The sequence below is a fragment of the Megalobrama amblycephala genome, linkage group LG3 (assembly GCF_018812025.1).
Source record: "Megalobrama amblycephala isolate DHTTF-2021 linkage group LG3, ASM1881202v1, whole genome shotgun sequence".
NCBI lineage: Eukaryota > Metazoa > Chordata > Actinopteri > Cypriniformes > Xenocyprididae > Megalobrama > Megalobrama amblycephala.
The window spans coordinates 14,784,656-14,806,116 of NC_063046.1; the positions used below are offsets into that span (position 1 = coordinate 14,784,656).

Sequence of the window (21,461 nt, forward strand, 5' to 3'; positions counted from 1 at the left end):
TATACGGTTTGATTTCTACAGCATAGATCCAACTTTTAAGTAAGAAAATAAATAAGAATTTTGCCGTCGCTTACAACTTTTTTCGACATGTTATCCTCAAAAGCAGAGTAACGCAGTGGAAGAAATCACTCTTTACATTTTCACCTTTATATCTCCATGTTTAAGTTAAAATTTTCATATAAGGCTAGAGATCTATATCTGTATACATATATATATATATATATATATATATATATATATATATATATATATATATATATATATATATATATATAAACAAACACCTAGTAAGATTTTTTTTCTGATCAGCATATGCAAATGAGTTTTAATTTAGCCAATATTTAGCCAACGCGTGAATATTTACGCGAAATTTTATAGACTATATTCATAATGTGGCACCTGATATCTGACATTGTATCACCCGAGTTCTTACTTTCCCCCTCACAATCTACACTATTCTACCCCACCCCGTTAAGACTCTCTCTCTCTCTCTCTCTCTCTCTCTCTCTCTCTCATGTGTTGTCTGGGAGGGGGAGCCCTGCCTCTTTCCTCAGATCAATGCCCTGGCCACTCACTTTCTGATGTTGCACGACGGGAAATGCTTTGAATACTTGCGACATGGCCGCTTGCATTGATTGCCAAGATTGACAGCAGTAACCATCGTCTTCTGTCGCTTCTGTTTTAGAGTAGAGAGGAAAACGCGATAAATATACTTAGAACTGCTCTCAGCAGTTTTGACAGTTCAACTTCATACAGCCAAAGCGGGATTCCCTCTACGGTCAGTGGAAGCGACACAGTTCAGTTTTTTCTTCTTTCTTTGCTACTACACACCAGTGTTCATTATTTTTAACCTCTTTTACAACCAATAACGGGATACGGCGAAGACGAGCGCTTGTTTTGGTACCCTGTTCACATCAAGGTAAACTTTTATCATTGGTAACCTGTCGTCCGTGATTTCGTGTCTTTTCGTCATGCTGTGTTTACTGTCTTTTGGCGTCGTAACACCTCAGCTACCGTAGTGATATATTCACGTTTTCTTTACAGAAGCTTTACAGTAAGTGTCTAAACTATTTGAAAGGGTTTGCTTGTTCAGGATTGATGTTTGTCTTAACGGTAATTTTCAACGGAGAGTGACGCGTGATACTCCGTAGACCGATATGACGAGGAGCGATTAAGAGCTTCTTTCTTAACCAAAAACTGCAAAAATCTTGACGACTACCAGAAAAAAAAGTTAAACACACATTATCCACGCGGTTCTTGTATTTACTCCCAGCAATTATGTTTTGTTTGTACTTCATTGTCCGCTGTTGAACTATTGTAGTGTCGCTCCCTCACAAACGCACGCGCGAAGGGAAATACTGATGCGCAGGTTTGATTTCTAAAAAATGCACGCAGGATAATTACTCCAGGTGTAGTGCTATTTAATTAGTTGTATTTCTGAGTAATAGATAGCATGTAGTTGTCATCCGGACGGCGTATAAGTTCCCTGCACAGGAGGTAATTTCACTTGTGTCCACAGAGCGGTACTATTCATTGATAATAACGGGAGAAGCGCTGCTATAGGTAGTACAGTAGGCTACTGGCAAGTATCCGATTCGACGTCGTTATAACTTTCTCTCTATTAAAAACTGGATATGCTTTGTATTTTTAAGATCGGCCACATTTCCAGTCCGTGAGAGATAGCTAAGCAGGTAGTTTAAAGAGAGAGAGAGAAAAAATGTTTGAAGGCAAAATTGTTCTCTAAGCGAGCATGGGAATTGTTTCTAACTTTCGCTCGAGGTCAGGCATATTGACCTTTGAAGAATGCATAAGCCATAAATTAAAATGAAGTCCTCATCCAAAGCGGATCCATTTAGAGACAATAAGCAACTTGGACAAGCAGACTGCTTTTAATCTCCCAGCTTGAAAAAAAGGTGCTCTGAAACACACTGCATTCAGACTGAAAGTAAGTGAATTCCGGGAATTGTTACTTTCCTAATTATCAGAATGTGTGATATTTAATCTCTGAGCAATTACGGCGCTTATTAAAAAAACAAATAAATGCATTTTCTTTACGTATTTATCATTTTTTATTTTAGAACATCAAACCGATAGCCTAAGTGTAAAAAAAAAACTTTAAACAACAAAATCAAATAGTTGTTAAAAATTACATTCACAGTGAATTTCTAGGCCTATTCAAAATAAATCCAGTAAAATAATGTCAACGTTTAGTTTTCGTTATATGCGATTTGCACTTTGCATTAATGTTTATTCTGATTCTGTCTCTGTTTTAAGTTTTGTGCTGTCCGTGATGCTTTTGAGATTTCCAGAAACAGTGCGATGAGGTATTGAGAGGACAAATGAAGCGCAATGTGTGTGAACTCAGTCTGTGGGACACAGATAGCCCATCATCTCATGGGTGTTTCCCAAAAGTAGACCCTCATAGGCACAGATAAGCCCTTTTCGACTGCTGCACGAGATACGATAATATTTTCATAAGGAACATAACACAGCACGCCGACGTATGACGGAATGTAAAGGTTTTTGAAGCCCCTCAGACACGTCAAACGGGACATTTAAAATATTACAAAAATTAAAACGCCTAAATTACTTATTGTTAAACACTTTTCCGGCGCTAGAAAGCGAAACACTCTCCTCCTTTTTTTTCTTTTCTAAACCTCAGAGCAGAAACACAAAAGCTTTGTTGTTCTCGCGCAGGGACGCAACCTGACACCTTAATTAAACACAGCTTAACTTTGCTAGTTTTTCTCTCCTGAAATTGTGTCCAGTCTGTAAGAATAACCGGGTGTCTAATAATACATTCTTGTCTTAAGTGAGAGGGGCTGTTTGAAAAACAATCCCCTTGGCTTGTCCCTCTGTTGGGGTGAAGTTGAGCCCGTAATGGCATTTTGTTTTGAGCAGTTGCTGTTAGCTGTTCCCTCATAAGGTAAGATGGCACTGGAGCCCATTGGAACATTTATAATTAGACTGCCAGTTCAGCACATTGTCCTGATTGCTATACAGGGAAATGCTGCACTCAATAGAGATAGATTTATTCACTGCCTTTGAGAAAGGGTCTCTGTTGCCTATCCCTTACATTTATCTTATTCTCAAGACAAACCATGGTCACCTTTATTAATTCATCGAAATGTAAAAATCTATTCAATGTGTTATTTGCCAATGCAATATTAAATATGAACTTATAACCCCCCTTCTCTTTTATTAGTGTTAACACACTTCACAAATCTACGCATCCGTTTTTTTTTAACTTCACGGCTCGCTGTTTGAAGTTTAAACGCAGTTTTCATTCAAGCTAATTTTTTCATACGTTTCCTGGATTTTCCAAATGCTTTCTTTTATGGACAGAAATGAAGTATGAATGAAGGTTAATGCGCAGTTTCACAACGATATCACAGACAAATACACTTTCCTTTTCGCTGAGATTAAAGCGTTTGAGGTAATGACGATCTCTGTTGTTGTTGTTGTTTTCAGGACTTTCTGCCCGTGGATTTGGGGAGGAACTTGTGGTTTTGAGCAAGTAAAGAGCATTTCCTAACTGGATCCAGCGAGCAGATACTGACAGATCGCAGACGAACGCTTATGGTGCCAGTAAGTTCAGAGATTTGGACCGTATTCTATTCTGCCATGCCTCGCTTGTCTTTGAATAGATCTAATGTTCAGAGACTTGACAGCTGGAATATGTATTTTAACACATGTAGTGTGTGAAGTTGGTTTTTTTCTTTTCTTTTATACTCTAATCATTCTTACAGTTCATACGAATTATTTTTATTTATTTATTTTTAGAGATTATATGCAGTGATGATAGTTTTGCATTTTTTTAATTGAGGCATCACATCGTAAGGGATTAAATGACAAGGCTCTACATCGTTGTTAAAACACTTGCGGAGTGTCAGTATGATACTTTATGCAGTGACTGAGTGATTGTAATTTTATGCCATCAAAATGCATTTAATTTAATCTTTAAATGCAAGTTTTTTTGTTTTGTTTTGTTTTGTTTTGTGTGTGTACAGAAATATGTTTTGTGGGTTCTCCTAAATTTTAAGATGCATAATAGAAGTCAGACCTCTCAGTATTCCATATATCATATTAATAATTTTAAAATGAGAGAATCACTTTTCTGCTCTTGCAGGATATAATAAGTTCAGTTGTTTTGCTATAATTTAGTAAGTTCTTTGTTATAAAGGGAGTTAAGATTGCTTCTTTGGGAACATTAATTGCATAGCTGGCATCAGCCAAATGCATTATCAGTTCAGAAATCTGGACAGTAAATGAACTTTGAATAATTCCCTTTCATGTGCCACAGTCTGTTGTTTCTAGAGGTTGTCTGCCATATGTTTTAGTACTTGTGAAATATCGTCTCAGATTTCTCTACCAGTAATTTTGAGTTTTAATCAGTGGTTTTACACAGCTTTGGCATTTATTTAATTTTTATTGCCTCTGTTTTATTATTTACATTTTTGCTTGCCGTTTTTTTTTACTTTAGTAAAGCAGTATGTCTTTAATGTTTAAATGATGTTTATACGTCTTAAGTGGAGGTATATCTTAAAGATAAAGTACAGGATGAAGTGAGTGTAGCAATTTATTTTTGAGCTTAAGCATTTTATTTATTAACAAGCACGTTCTTATCAGAACCAGTTCTTTCAAAATGATATTTCATCTAATAATTTATGAAACTCTTGTTTAAAAAAAATATTTTATTTTTATTATGTAGTCATGCATAAACCAGTGTAAAGTAGCATATTATTTAGTGGAAAAGAGCTTGAGGTTGAGGTCGTGGGAGATGCTCAGGTGTAAGTGTCGTCTGGCTCTGTCATGTATTGGAGGGGTTAGAACAGTGCCAGCAGAATCCTAATGATAAACAACACTGGAGGTAAACAACAGCAGGCCTGGTAAAGGTAAGCAGCACGCCAGCCGTAGGGGAGGAATGCATGAGGAGGAAATGTGGCAGCACATGTTGTGACATCTGTCTTTATAAGTGTTAGCTAATTTGCTGTGGAATATTTCAACAATGATCAAAACCGATGGCAACATGTTTATTAGAAGGCTTTTTTTCCCCCCCTTTTGTGGCAGAATCTCTCAAGTTTCTGGAATGTGTTATTGAAGCTTTGCTGCACTTTTAATTTATAGTAAGTTTGTCTACTAATTAGCGAAATAAGGATGACACTAGGAAGGTGGTGTTTTCTTGTGGATGATATTCAGGTCTTGAATGAATGCACATAAAGCGTGAATTTCTTTTTGCAACTGCTCATGTTCATACACATGCTGACATTTGAGGCTTTTCTCACAGCCGTCCACTGCATTCCTGCAGAATGATAGATCCATTGTCATCAAGGAAGATGGCACGCTGACAGCTGCTCGAGATCCTCAGGGCTTCCAGTATCTTCTATGATTTAATGATTTACATAGGGAGGAATACTGACCCTGGACGTGCCGAAATGAAATCAAAGCTGTAACAATCAAATGACAGATAGTAAATAAATAGATTTGTAATCTTGTGAAGACCTTTAACATTAGGACTTAAGTATTTCTTTCCTCCTGCGCAAGTACAAATTATCCAACCTATACTTATCTGTGGCTTAACAACACGCCCAAATTGCAGTCTTGCTTCTGAAAAAAAGATAGCGAAGCTATAGCTTAAGAGGCCTTGTGAAATGCCAATAAAGATGCCTGTGTCTTTCATCGACAGTCTACGCTGAAAAGGCCTTTTTTCCCCTACAACGTTTTGTTTTTTGCCTTTTTGCAACCTCAGGTCTAGATGTTGCAGTCACACAAGGATAAAAAATTGAAGACGTCTTTGATGTCTTGGACACTCTTTGTAAATGAAGGGCACGCTTTTTTGCCCTCTGCTGAAAACCCATGTTCACCTACGGCCTGATGCTGCACAATGAACCGGAGAGATAGAGGCTTTTCACTCCGAAATATTACTAAATGCTTTCTTTTCCTCATCTTCTCACAGCATTTGCCTGATAACAGGATGTGCTAGCACAATAATAGAGCTGCTTTTTGAATATATTCCATCAATACACACTATTGCTCGAATCAAAATGTCTCGAACTTGGTGTTGCATGACACATAAAGCCTGCAATTCTTTAAAATTAGTTGCAGGACAAATATGCCTTCTGTATTATTGACTATATCGTTCGTTCTCTCTCTTAAAGCTCTTTTATAAGCACACATGAATATGTAGATTTAATGCTAGGGGTCTCTGGGACCGTGAGGTTGTTGACACTGGCTTTATTGGTGGTTATAATCAGCATTATCAGGTCTAGGCTCTGGCGTAGCATATTGTTTTTTTCAAATCAGAAGAAGATTTCTGCGGTGCAGAGGAAGATTCTGAGTCCATTTCCATTTCAAAGGGGTTTGCTGTGCTTGCTGGCAGTAATTAAAATGCAGTGGTTTGGAGCCTGTATACACACACGCGCTCTGGGGTGGAGGGTTTGCTGGGAGAGAGTGAGCGCGGGGAACCGTGTGCAGGCGGTTGACTCCTGCATGCGTCTCCAAATGCACTTATAATTTTGTACAAATGTTTATGCCAGTCCGTGCTCTTTTGTGGAGAGCTTGTCTCCTGGCCAAAACCATTTCAAGACAAAGTTAGTTTGCTTTTTCCTTAACCTTCTTGTTGTGGCCTCTCTCTCTCTCTCTTTCTCCCTCTCGCTCACTACAGCTGCTTTCTGACACACAGGCTTTGGCACGTGTTTAACCTTTAATTGGTGCATGAATAAATAATGAAAATAAATCTTTTGATATGGACTCTGTGTTCAGGACTAGTCCTTCGCTGTTTGCGATTTTCTTTGCATTTTTCACTTCACCTCTTTCATCCTCTATTTCTAAGAGGTTATTATTAATATATAATGTAATAAATAAAAGTAGCAAATATTGCTGAATTAAAATTTGTTCGCCGTTTTTGAAAGGAATTCACTATTGTAGATGCTGAAAAAAAAGTGTGGTTATATAGGCATCAGGAATTTAACTAGAAAGTACTATGATTTTGCAAATGCTTCTTCTTCATGTTTTATTATTAATAAGAGGAACCTTATGAATTCATCTTGCTTATTGGGGTAGGAATGATGTGTAATGAGTTTAGTATCTCAGAATCCACTTGATATAATAAGTATTACATTCTTATAATTTCATCTAACACTTTTTATTCTAGTGTTTATAACTTTCAGAATGTGAATTTCATATTACATCATCTTATGGTGAAAGTGTGCTGTGTTAGCAAAATCATTGTCAAACACAGATTAAGGGAATCAGGCCATGCGATGTTGGGAGCTAGGCACTTTTTTTAGTATGAGATTTGTGATAATCCTGGCCTTTCGTGGTAGAGAATAATTGATCATTAACCTAAGATGCTACGCTTTCCATTACAAAGGGATCTGAGCAGAAGACTCCGTCCACTCTAAATGCTTTGCTATTAGATCAGATGTGAGCCAGTAAGATCAAGCTGGGAGATTGCCCTCTACCTAACTCTCATAGTACACATGTGATTAAGCTGGTCAATATGCTATGCTCTTATGTGATGGATCACAAACCACAGTGTTAGTACATGATGGTACACAGATTGGCATTAGTGTAATATTCCATAGTATAATATTTAAAATGTTTTGATATACATTTTTTTTGTACAATCAGTTGTTCATTCAAGCTCAGGATAGAAGGCAGGATTTGAACCTCACAACATTAGAACTGTGTCAAAGAAATATCCACCCTGAAGTTGAGTTCATCTTAAGACAAAAGGGCCTTTGAATTCCCTGGGACTTTTCTGTTTTGTGAAAGAAAGCCTGTTGCTGTCTCCTTAAATGGTATTGTAATAATTTAGACTCAGTTTTTTTTTGTGATAATGAGAATCTTCTAGAATGAAGAAATGCTGAAGAAAATTGTATGGAAAAATCAGGATTTGACGCTAAATCACATTACCCAGAGTTTGTGTGTGTGCATACGGTATGTGTGGAAACTCGGGATGCAAAATGCCTAAAGCAAATTTAAGTGACAAAAAAGGCTGGTAAGGAGAAGGGAGGAATGCTGTGGCTGTGTGTCTGACAGTAGTTCAACTGAAGTATTTCTGAAACCAGCCTCTTTTGTTTCCTATTCCGTGATTATGTGCACCCGCTTGCAGTTTTAAAGGCTTTCTGCCGTCGGTGTACATGTGCCTCACAAGAAAATGGCTTCAGCAGACCAAACCACAAGTGTTTTCTCTCTCTCTCCCTCACAATCACTTATCTCCCTCTCTCTTTTCTTTCTTTCTGAAGAAGTGAAAGGCTCTGCTACCTGACTGTCAGTGTAATAAGATGTAGTGCAGCAGCAAACAGACAGATTGAGAGAAAGCACTTGACTATCGTTATGGATGTGTCCATGAACAGCTTTTGATGATGGGTCAAGTGGTGACGGCTGATGTGATGAGAATGTGTGTGTGTGTGTTAGCGTGATCTGCCATTCTTGCCTTCAGAGTTTAGCGAGCGGCTTGTCTAAATGGTCTCTATGTGAAGAGACTCAGCAGTTAATGATGTTAGTCTTAATTCAGAGCTGCGGCTGTGGAGCTGGGTCTCTCTGTTCAGAACTGTATGGAGCGAGGAGGGTTTCGGAAGAGATCATTCATCATTCCTGGGGTCACGGTACTACTGGCTTAAAGATAGTGGACATGAAAGCTCTAAAGGTACGGTAACATTTACCGTTGTTTGGTGAATTTTCTTGTGCGAAACACTAAATCCAATGCAAGCGATCAGGAATTTCACTCGAGGGTGAAAGATTTCCCCACACAGATTTCGAGTTCAAGTTGGTCAAACAGATTCAAATCACTTCCTGGTTTGAAAGTGCCTTCTGTTGGATCTGTGCTTCATACATTGCTACACTATTGACTATAGACAATTTACCTTTTTTGCCTGTAGAACTTTCCTGTGAAAAAAAATCTTAATGCCTTAAAATAGCTTGAATGTAACTCTACACCCTTGCCTCATTTAATATACCTGGATCTATGAATATGATAAATAGCCCCTCGCACAAGCTCAGACGAGATCCACTCGGTCAACTTACTGAGGTAAATGCTGCACAACGTTGGACAAGGTAGTTTATGACGTCAGAAACACCACTGATTTCAAACCGCGAGTTTGAGACTGTCTTTGGTTTACTGAAGTTTTAAAGAGAAAATACTCAACAATGGTGTTGACTTATGAATTTGCACATGGTTTGTAATAAAGCATGTTAAAAACACCAGATAGACATATAAACAACATTAAAAACTTGATTTTCACCACAGTGGAACTTAAATGGCAAAACCTTGAAGTAGTACGAATTCAGTCCCACTATAGATTTCACACTCTATTCACATCCATTCATACGCAAGAGAAGACATTTCATCTTCTGCTTTGAGTTTGGTGAACTCTGACTTAAGAAAATCTAAACAGATTTAAAAAACGGACATACTTAAAAGCTGCAAGTTTTGCGGTGTTGTGGTAATTTCGTATACGTTGAAACTTAGTGTGACTGCAGTTTAGTCCTGCAGTGCATTCAAAGTGAAGTCTTTCCTTTTCCGTTCTCTCTTTATGGCTTTGCCAGGATATATTAACCACACCATAGTGAAAACACCAGGCTGGAAAAAGTGAATGTTTTCTTGCAGAGGAGTGGAAAACAAATTGAAATTGAATTAAAAAAATCACCCTCTTTTTCATTAGTTTGTCATGTTAAATCCTTGGGCAGGAAGGTCTACGAACATAATTTAAGTCCTAATTTTTCTTATGAGTAGTCGTGGTGACAACAGCACTGTAATGTGGTGATCTCTTTTTTTTGAATAGGATGGCAGAAATCTGTTGAAATAATGGAGAAAATCTTGCGGTTTGCCTCCCATGCATTTCTTTGGAGCCTCTTTGACATCTATCAGCATACCCACACTGGCACTCAAACAATCACTCTGAATCACTCATCGTAGGCCAGCGTTAAGGAACATACAAACTCCAGAAAAAGAGAGAGAAGCTGGAATAAGAGAAGATCCTGGCAGGCTTACAGCCCCACCAGCCTTTTTCCACCGGCGGGCATGTCATCCTGCGGCGCTCCGTCATGGGCCTGCAGCTGAAAAGAGCTCACTCATAACACACACTGTTTCTCTAGCAGGAAAGAAACTGAAACTATGACACAGGGCTAAACTAACCCCCCGAGACCTGCCAGGATGCAAATAAGACATTTTCTCCACAACACCGGTCGTCTCAGAGCCAGGCCTTTTTTGCCTCGTTCCATTTGGTACTGGAGCCGGGAGCTGCTCCTGCGGCTACCTTGAAAGCACTTCTCTCCTCCTGGACCATTTTTAGCAGCTTCTACTATTAGAATGTTACTTTAACATTATTTAAGCATTGTATTAATATTTCAGAGTGCCACATGTTGGTAATTGGGGAGCGTTGAGGTGTGTGCGCACTTAGGGGATGCAAGCTTGAGCGATGATGGCGCATGAATGACTTGCGGTGCGGTGTCAGAGGGGAGGAATGTTTTCTGTCTCTGATTGGAGGTGGTACTTCGATGACAAGAAAGAGAAGTTATGAAGGGGGAGGGAGTGGTGGAAGAAAGGAGCAAAAGATGGCCCTACTCTTCTTCACTGTTGCTAAATTTATTCCATCTGCAGGGTGGAGGAGTTTGGTCTGACTCCAGACCAGAGAGAGGCTTCTAATTAAATCGTCATCATTATCAACTTGTGGTCAACGATCATCTTCGAACGCTCGCTCTTCCAAGATGAACATGGAACCAGAGAGGCTTTTCCTTCAAGCCTTGTGTTGGATGGAATTAGAAAGTGAAAAGCAGAATAGGAAAGTGCTACACAGGCCTGTTTCTCTTTTTTTTGTTTTTGGCGTACGACGAAAAAAGGCACTCAGCCACTTCCACTCAGGGTTAAACAATTACTGCACATCAGAGGGAAGTACAGGAATCTTAGCTGAGTCTGCTAGACTTGCTCGCTTTCAGGGGAGACATTAGCTGTAGCGTTAGCATGTTCAAACCTGCAATAATTTCAATTAGAGCCGATGGGCGTGTTTGCCATATTTGGATCAGCACTGTTTGGGAAGTGCTCCCCTTAAGGGCTGACAGCTCTTAATACGGTATTCCAAGCATAGATATGTGAGTGACACTGAAGAGTGCGTTAAAATGCTTTATCAAATCATAATTACAGCCCCAGTGATTAAAGGGGAAGTGACTCTGATTAGAAGAGTTTCTGGGGACGTGGAAACGGGATGAATATTCAAATGGGAAAGGCAAGGAGAAATATTATTTAGAGTTTTGTTTTTTCTTCTCTCTCTCTAGAGTGAGGTATGTGTCTGCCAGACTGCTGTGCAACCACAATGCTATGATATCATCTGTACCACACAGATTTCATCTGGGCCCTTTCAGCTCTAGCTATTGGGCAGAAAATGTGCATACAGATATCGGCCCATTAATGTTCAGCTTCTCGCTCTCTCTCTTAACCCTCTGATGTATGGCATTGTCTACGGTAGATATGTAGAAGCCATTTTTTAATCATTTAAACTGTGTTCCAGACCACTTTGAGTGATTATTTTTGAGACGTGGACATAGAAGAACTTTTTGGAGAAACTCTAAGTTCATTACAGGATATTTGAGGCACCCCTGTAAGGTAGAGTTTCCAGCTGTCATGATTTTTTAAGTATCTTTTCATTTATATAGTGTTTAGGACTGTTTATGTCATTGTGTTTTTTATTAAATTGATGACAACATTAATTCAATATTTTTTTTTATATAGAGAGAAAGTATATATGATATTTTTATATAGTTATTTTGAAGTTAAAAGAACATTAGGACTTTTATTTGTGACAAGTTTTTTAATTATATATATAAAAAACAAGTTGTGAAGCACCAAGTAAAACATGATACTCTCAGAAATAAATGTATCTTTAGGGCTTCAACAGCTTGTCCCTGGGGCAGTACCCATAAAGGTACATTTTTTGCACATTTTCTTAATATGTTGGTTTGAACTTTTTATTCATTTAATAATTCTCGCAGAGGGTTAACCTGTTCATTGAGAATATATCAAGATTGACTTTCTTCTCTCTAATTTGCAGTCTTATTTAGCTCTGAATGGCCACTGTACGATAGCTGCCAATTATAATCGGGGGAAAACATGGGTGGGATGAACGGCGTTTGACTGTTGTTTTCGTATTCTATCAGCCTGGCATGCGGGCTTAATGCAGAGGAGTTTCAGAGCAAATTGGACTTGAATCTGTGAGGAATGTGAAGGGGAAAATGTCCTCTCTCTCTTGCTCGCTCTCGCTCTTTCTCGCTCACTCTCTCCACTCTGTTGCGCTTGGAGAGCTCGATGAGTATCACACGTTTTTGTGAACTTCAAGGTATGCACTGTTTAAGCAAAGGAGATAAAGGAGCGTATTATTAGCGGCCGTCTTCAGCAGGCAGATTAGGATTGCTTGAGCCTTTTCTCCCCTCACCTTTGTGAGCCTCTAACACTGACTGCCATGTGATAGGCGCTATTTTATAAATAATTTCAGAGAGCGTTCATAAAATGTAGGCTGTGAAATAGACAGCGAGAGCCTCACAATTTTACAATTTCACAACCGACTTCCCTCTTAGAATGACAGTGGCTAACCTGACTATTACCGCTTTTGATTTCTGCAGGGCATGGTTTTGCGCTCGGCGAGCTATACATAAAAAAGCTTAGTGCCGACTCTGAATTTATGGCTAAATGCTGCTTATCTTGCAGCCTTTTCACAGTCTTCAGAAAAGAGGCGTATTTTCACCTCACTCCAAAAAATTCCCGCCTGTGTTGTTGTGTACTTGAGCCTCGGCTCTGTTGTGAGCCACACAAAATAGAAGCAGTGCAGAATCGACTTTACCATATTTTATACAGATGGGGTTCTTTCAGCATGTAATCAACAGTGATGTGCAGATGTTTCAGGTGAAGGCTAATTTTTTAATGTTCTATTCATCTACATTTTTTTTTGAGTTCTTCGTCTTGTGTGTGTTATGAGAGAGCACTAACCAAGTCTACCCTGAACGCGATTCTTGAGAAAGCTGGAGCGGAAGGTGTGTTTAGCTTGTGTCGTGTTGTATTCATATCGTAGCAAGCGCTTAAACACCTTCCCAGATGCCTCCTCAAATCACCACGTTTATTTATTTACGTTTCGGGTTCCCTCCGAATTTACCCTTCGAAGCCCAGTAGGCAGGGAAAATTTACATTGCTACATAATCTAAGATACATTTGAAAATAGTGTGTGGCGAACAGTAGTGGTGGTGGAAGCCTCCTGATATTTTCATTGGAGCGTTGTCAGCTTTTTCTAGAGAATAATATGAACCATGTGTCCCGTTGGTGAGAGAAAATTAGAGACCTTTCATGTGACCCACCTGTCGCGCTTTCAGCAGCGGTAATGTTAACCTCATGTTGCCATCATCGGCCACTAGAACTGTAGAACGTGTGTGTGTCGAGACCAGGGGAGCTTCTCATTTCGCTAGAGTCTCGGCATTTGACACACATTCACGGACCTCGCAGGGAAAGACTGTTTCTCGTAAGAAACACAAATACACATGCTTCGTGGTGGTAGTTTTCCCGTCTTTATTTTCTTCTCAGTTTTCCTTTTTTTGCCCTCTGTTTTTATTTTTTCCCCCAAATGTCTGTTGTGTAGTTTTGAGCGTTGGGGTTCCTCGTGGTTCCTCAAAGTTCCTCGGATTTCATGTGGCCTGTGCCATGCTGTAATAGGTTCCTTGGGCATGATTGGAATATAATAACCATTTTACAGTGTTTCTTTTACCTCCTACGTGCTGAGAAAATGTAAAACGTTCACGAGCACCACAGGGCATATGGTTGGACCTGTGATGTCAGTTGTTATTGCTGGATGCGTAGGATAGGAAAAGTTGGATTATTTTCCAAAAATCCACTGTGCGAGGAGCATTATGTCACAAAGGCGACATTGTAGCCAGTTGGGTGTGTTGCAGTGTGGGTCCGTGTATGTGCTTTTTGTGCGCGTCCCAGCTCGCTTTCTTATTCTATACATTGTCCAAGCGCCCTCAAGTACACGCATGACGTGCGTCACACCACTCCCGTGCAGAAATCAATGGAAACTGTTCCATATAGTATATGGGCTTCATAATGGAAAATTATGCCACACATTATGCCTGTCCATTTTTAAACCTCATAGTCACTATATGGAAACATAGAGTGTATATTAAAAGGTATAGTTCACTCAAAAAAAGAAAAAAAAAAGAAAATCCTGTGATGTACTCACTCTCAAGTCATTCCAAAATTGTTTTCTCTTTTTTTTGGTCCATACAAGGAAATTTAATGTATAAAACAAAATTTTTCAAAATATCTTTCTTTTACTTCCTCAGGAGAACAAAGGTCATACAGGACTTATTATCCTTAAGGTCATGCATACATTTTATGACAAAATTTTAATTTTGAGTGAACAATGAAGTTTAAGCTTTGTTATTTAGATCGTGGCAATATAAAAAAATATCAACATTATTATAGCTCTGTGGCTTGTTGCGAGGGCATAGAAAGAGCAACAATAATCTCACCCTCCGACTCGCCTGCACTGGTCATGTGACCTGTAATTTTGCCAAACCCCCCACGATCACTAGGACGGAGTGGATTTCTTTAAAGCCGTCCTCCATCAGCGATGTACTCCAGCCTGATTGCCTCGTGCAAAATGAAAGCATCATGGGAAAGGACGTGCATCTAATAGCTAACTGAAGAACCACGCATCTCTTGTTTTTCACTAATTGAATTCTGCACTAAAATATGCTGGCAGGAGCCCTTACCTTGTTTGACTTATTTATTGCCTGACTGGAGAGGTAATTTGACCTCCTCATATCAAAGACTCTTTTTTTTTCCTGCAGAAAAGGAGTGTTAAACTCAATTACACCACCGATCAGTGACTCAAACACTACATTTGTTTTCTCTGAGGGGGGAAGAAGGGAACCACGGAGAAGAGAGAAGCTCTCTTTCTAGTACAGTCTGAGAAGCTGTAGTATATAGGGGAGAGAGTGAAGTGAGTTACTCCCAGTTATGTCAGTTGAGATTTGTGTCCATCGTTTAAATCATTTTCCTCTCTAGAAAATTAAGAACGAAGCCAACCATTTTTTTTTCTCACTCCTATTAATGGATTTGTTTGCATATGCTGATTGATTGTGGATTTTGAGGTGATTTTTGAAATGTGGTTAACAGTGAAATAAAAGAGAAAATGATTTTCTCAATGGTTAAGATTTACATCTATGCTGACATTCTTGCTGTAAGACTTTTAAAAAGAGTTTTAGATAGAATAGATGCACAAATGAAAAGCATTATGAATTATTTAATCATCTTAATAGCACAAATCCTCCAATTGAACTGTATCAAACACAATCAGAGCAGGAATTTGAAGATGCTCTTGAACTTTAATTTGTAAGAACAAATATTTTTTTTTCTTTATTTTTGCTATTACCTTTGCTCTGCCTGAGAAAAACATGGCAGAATGCTTCTGGATTTTCATGAAGCCACTAGTCAAAACCCTAGAGCACAATATGCTCCTCCCTGCTTGCTGGTAAAAGAATTAAAAGTGAACTTGTGCATGAAGAATGCAAGTACCGATGAGTCGTAACCTCTTTTTTGTTATTCCATCATTCATATCGAGACCTGAAATATTTTTCAGATTTTACATACCACAAAACCCATCCTTGGGGAACCAAGGCCTCTCCTGGCATACTTAACTGAGGTTTCTTCTATTCTTCTGATGGAGAATACTGCACACAACTCCTTTTTTTTTTCCTTCTGTGTTCTTGACCACGTCTCTTCATTTAAATTGTCTCTGTTCATTCATAGAAAATGTGAAACATGAAGGTTTCAATTCAATTGCAAATGTAATATTTGAAAAATGGGACTTTGCCGAACACACGCTCCTGCGTCTGAACAAGAACAAGACAAATAATTTGCGCGCAACCGCCGGGCCTGGTTGTAACCTGATCTTTTCTGGATCGATTGATTCCATTCTGGTGTAATTCACCATATGATTGACTTTCAGCACGGCTTACCATTGGAAAAATATCCCTGTACAGACTGCGGCCTTAAATAGCGCAGTAATTTGAATACAGATGCTTGCTGCTTAGACCTTGTCACTGGAAATGACTCGGGAGTCTGGAGACAATTGCAGGTTGATTATGTTGCCACTGACAGAAGTTGCAGGTTCTTTGTGCATCAGACATATTTGCATTTAAATGCTTATTGTAGGCAGCCGAAGCATATCCACTCTGATTGTCTGCACGACCTGTCTTTTTATATTTGTCTGAAAAACAAGATCAAATGAATTGCAATAAGGGATAATCTGTATGGGAATTATTTTTTTCCAATGGAAGGAGGCACATCAATCAATGTGCTAACATTTGTTGACTTGTTTTCAGGCTTTAGTTATCAGTCACATAATGTCTTTCATCTCTGTGTGTTTTATGAATACGATTTGATCGGCATCTGTGTAATTTATCTTAATATTTGCTTTGGCTGCACAATTGTCATTTTTTCCCCTTAATATTATAATTTTGTATACTAGAATTTCAAATATTTTGTCATTTTGATCAGTAGAATACCTGTTTTATTTGGGTAAACTGCAAATTTCTGCTAATGAATAGTCTGGATATAATCAATAAACTGTTTTATGACACACAAAGAATCTTTAATATATAGATATATATATATATATATATATGTATATCTCTCAAGTCAGTGTTTATCTATGTGTCCATCTAAGATACAATTCACAACTTTAACTGCTGAAAAATGTTGTTGTAAATAGAAAAAGAGACTTTTCACATATCGGAATCTTTTTTATAATTCTTATCTATAGTAAAACCAGTATCCTCTCTGAAATGATTCATTTAAGTCGTGAATGTTCTAACATTCAGAAATCATTTGTTGTGTTATACCACATACTTGACCTGTGCGTGCATGCCGGTGCCTTTATCCACATATATGTTGCTCATGTTCATTGTGTGCGTATTATACCATAAAAGTGTGTGTGTGTTTGCAAGGCAGGTGTGTGTGTATGTGTGCTCCTGCTGCTTCAGGCTCTGGGTTCTTTGTCCTGTAGCACTCAGCATGTCTGCCTCCTCAGGAGAGCCAGGGCTCTCTCTCGTCTGGCCACACAAAGGCACAGCCTTTCTTTGAGGTGTTAAAAACTTCCATTTATGCATTCCCTGGACAAAAAGCTCCCGGACCCATTTTCGAGGCCATTGGCAACACAGGCAGACATTGTGGCCACGCTTCTTCGGCACTCATTTCACAGATTCTAAAACCGGTATGTGGTGAACAGGATTTCAGCAGCTAAAATGCCCCGTGAGAGCACGGGCGATAAGAGAGCGTGAGAGAGAGAGAACGGCCGGCGGCCCCGTAAACTAGAAGATGAGACCAGGAGAATAAACACATTACCTGGGAAAGAAAGAGAGGGAAGCAGGCTTGTTTCCATAACCCAACTCAATAGTAGGTACAGATAAATAGGAAGGGGGGGGGGTGAAGAGGGAAAGTGCTTTGTGTCATGGCTAGGGAATAAACTCCATCGACTGACGTCAAATCGATGATAAAAAAGACAAGGACCTGCTTTCTCGCTTTTGCTGCAATTGCATTCTAGTCATTTACTGAAGTGTGTGTGTTTCACAGAGAACCGGCGAGACTGTATTTTACCAGCTGGGAGTCAAATTCCTCTCGGGATGGATTTGAGGCCCGTGGTCGCCGGTCAGCCCTTTCTTCCCCTAATACGGACTTTCGTTGTTGTTATTTCACAGCAGAGTAAATCACATGAAATGTATCTCCACTGTCAGACATGAAAGTCTGGCTTGGTCGTGGTTCTGTCTGCAAGTCCAAGGAGAGGAGATGTTTGATTTAAAAACAGCACAACCTCCCCCATCCACGATGGGAGACGTGAAATACGCTTTATAAACACCCTCGGCTGTAAGCAGGCCCTCTTAAGCTAAGTGTGTGCACATTCAAAGAGGAAGATCAGTGTAATGGGATGTCTCTTATTTTATTCCAGTGAAAGAAAGTTGGTCTTTTTGAATCCACTGCTCTTTCTGACATGAATCTCTCTCTTATTGGGTCTTTATTGCTCTTTGGAGACAATTCAGATTGAATTTTTTTCCCCTTTGAATGCGCAAGTTTGAAATGAAATTGGCCACACACCACAGGAACTTGAATCGGAATTTGAATTGACTTGAAGAGCAGTTACCAGACTGCATTACAATTCAAATAATTTCAACACAGGTAATGTGTTTTGGGAAGTTAATTTAGCATTTATTAAATTAAAAATATTAAATATGTATTAAGTCTTATACACATATTTTTATAGGTGGCATTTCACATCTATTTTTTCTCTCTCTCTAGCATTCATCTCTATAAACCTTTTAAATGTTTCTTTAAAATTTCAATTTTTAACTGTCAAGTTAAATGAATTTATTTGAATTTCAATTCCTCTTAATTTGACTACTTTTTAAATTCAAAATGCTATTCCATTAAAATTCAGGAATCGAAATTATCAAGGCATTATCAATTGAGTCGTGAATGGCGCACAACCCTTACGGCTGTTCTGGTATCGTGCTTTACACACGCAGATATGTCAGCTGTGTGCACACTAGTAGATTTTTGTCAGAAGGAATATTGGATCTGACAAAAACACCACTTTACCTCTTCTGCTCTTCCGCCCACTGCTGGGTGTGAGTGGCCCGTCTTTCGGCTCAGTTCTGCCTTATTTTCAGCCACCCCCACCTCTTCTCCCATCCTCCAGACCCTGTCAGTGGCCCTGCTGTTAGTACAGAGATAACCTGTCCTCCACCAAGTAAGAGACCGTCCTGCTGATGGGGGATATTGCCTCTTTTGTCCCAATAACTACTTCCCCTAAATCCCCTCTTAACATGTTCTGGACTGGGGGAAATAGGACATTTAAAGTGATTTTATTTTTTTGCAGGTTGCTGGATCAGAAGAAAGCTAAGGCAAAGTTGATGCAAATGAAAATGTTCCCTCCTAAGTAGAGTGCAGCATGTCCATGGTCAGAAAGATGAAGGATTTCATCTATATTTGACCCATCTGAACCACTTTGCCTTACAGTTCAGCCTCTTAAAGCTCTCTTATCGGTAAACATTTACAGCGTATTATGTAAAGCACGCTACTGTATTTCTCCCACTTTTGCAAGTATATTTAAAACAAGCTGCCTGCGTATGCTCTGCAAGAGCATGGCTGCTAATGTGAGGTTAGTCACTGATTCCCAATCGTCATATGATGGTCAAAGACACAGGGCTGTTATGTAGACGATTGATTTAATCAGCTGAACCTACTGTAGATGAACACATGCTTGGGATTTGAAGGCTCATCGGATTTCTGAAAGGACTTTTCTTTTGATTCGGAATTCTTCTTCTTGAGTGAAATGTAAAGAATGTACAGTTTATTGCCGAAAGGGAAGGAAAAAGCGACATCCCCACTTTTGTTTGATTCTGGCTATGAGCTTGAAAATGATTGAATGTAGGAGAATAGTTAGAGAATCAGTTACTCGTGTGTGTGTGTATCCATTGGCTTGTGTTCTTGGAGTCAGTTTGTGGTAGTGTGTTTGTTGGAGGGGCTAGCTGGAGTCACTGTCATGGTCGATGGATTAGCCTCACCAACGTGAGCTTTAAGCACCCTACTTAACCCCTATGAAATATTCAGCACATTTAAAAATAAAATCTGTTTTCATTTAAACTGGTCAATTCCTCATCTGATGCAGTGTGGCGTAAAGGTTATTTCACAGGAAACCCTATCATTAATTTTTGGGTGCCCCCTAGTCTGTCCTCTTGGGGTTTAATGGGCTTTAGCTTTTCGTCTAGTAATTTGCCAAGGCGCTCGGCTACTCGAACAGTTCTTCCTTTCTTCATCTCTCTTTATTTCAGCTCCCATTTGTACAACCACAGCTACTTCATCACTGCAGACATTGTCAGGAAGAGAGAGAAAACAGAGCTCAACATGTGAGAAAGCCGCAGTGGTAATTGCGGACACAATGAATCGGTAATAAAACTGTTGGATGACTAATAAAAACAGGCTGGTGCTGATTGGAACTCTATTTAATGAATTCATGATCGCCCAATTAGAAAGTCCTGTTTAACCCAGCTCTGCTTAACACTACAGTGGCCTGCTACAGTCATTTATATATGTCAGGTCAGGGCTTATTGCATTGGTTTATTTATTTCTAATGTCCTTGTCATCTTATTTACAATTCAAAAGTTTGAAATGATCAGCTTAAAAAAGCATGGATATATAAAACTGCACCATTCTCTTTTTACGCAAGCTTGTTACTTTCATCATTTTTCTCACTTAGCATCAAATTATAATTTCAAATTCCTTTTTATTTTTCGGCCCCTGCAATTAAAACAGCCCTGTGTTTATTAAAGCACAACAGGAATTAGTCAGATGTTGTAGCGCTCACAAAGAGAAAAGCATTTATGGAATTACCACCGCTGTCAAGTGTGTGTGGCACGAAATGAGAGCTGGCACTAACTCTGTGAGAGACGCATGAGCGCATGCACACAGATACACACGGTGTGTGCGGTGTGAACTGGGAGGCAGTCAGGCCTGTGGCATGGTCCTTTGAGAACGTCAGCTCAGAGGTGCTATTAAGATGACAACAGCTTTCCATTCACACAAGGGTCAGACCTCCTGCCTCTTTTCTCCCATTGTCACTTTCAGCCTCAAGGTTGCCACATTCAGATCCATTGGAGACCAAAGATCTCTCAGTTTATTCTATTAACCCACCCTCCCACACAGCCATTTACTTAGTCTGTGCTTTTGACTTAGTTCTTCAGCGCTCGTACGGGAGGGCAGATTTCGGTTCTAGCAGAGATGGCGCAAATTGCAGGCGGATAAATTAGCTGTGACCTCAAACCCCTGTGTCCTTGTTTAATTGGTGATGCTGAGGCAGGCTAATTGTATAAATCAGCTGGTAATGAGATTCCTGCTTGTTGAGAAAAACAGAATAATGCGGTGAAATGAACATCCGTGAGGTTTGCGCAGTACAATTTCTCTCTCTCTCTCTTTCTTCTGTCACGTAAAAGGGAAATGTAACACTACACATATGGTCGGATAATGTTGAAACTGGGTGTTGTTGGTGGTTTGGGCGCACCGTCTGTTTGTTTGTGTTTCCTTGGTTGTGCCGGCATTGCTGGAGGACCTCAGAAGACCTGCTAGAACTAGCAGAGCGTGTAACTAAATAAATCATTAGTGCTCTGCAGAGAGAGGAATTAGAGAAAACAAGTACTTTGTATGAAAGCCATTTATTAGTTGAATCAAACAGTGCAGGGACAGATTAATGAGGTATTAGAGAAGTGGACTCTAAACATTGTCTAGGATTGAGTCCCTCAGGGAGAGAGCTGAGTAGCTGGAGGCTCTGCGGCACAACGACTGTTTAACTTCATCTGCTGGGACTCTGACCGCCTGCCTGCACCCTCACTTTACTTCACTCGTCTGACATCCTCTCTCACGA

The 21,461-nt window shown here is 39.4% G+C and overlaps 1 protein-coding gene across 8 annotated transcripts in view; it reads left to right on the forward strand.

The window, feature by feature from the left end:
- Positions 1-569: 569 nt before the first annotated feature.
- The window catches only part of sox6 (SRY-box transcription factor 6), a 165,490-nt gene continuing 144,598 nt past the window's right edge, over positions 570-21,461 (forward strand). For 2 of the 8 annotated variants that reach the window (XM_048184154.1, XM_048184159.1), the window contains exons 1-2: positions 570-919; positions 3,472-3,588. The gene's annotated coding sequence lies outside the window, so the exon portion shown is untranslated. Of the gene's footprint in view, positions 920-968; positions 1,946-2,001; positions 2,927-2,966; positions 3,365-3,471; positions 3,589-21,461 lie in introns of those variants that run through there. The other 6 variants (XM_048184163.1, XM_048184164.1, XM_048184157.1 and 3 more) reach the window with 5 other exon arrangements.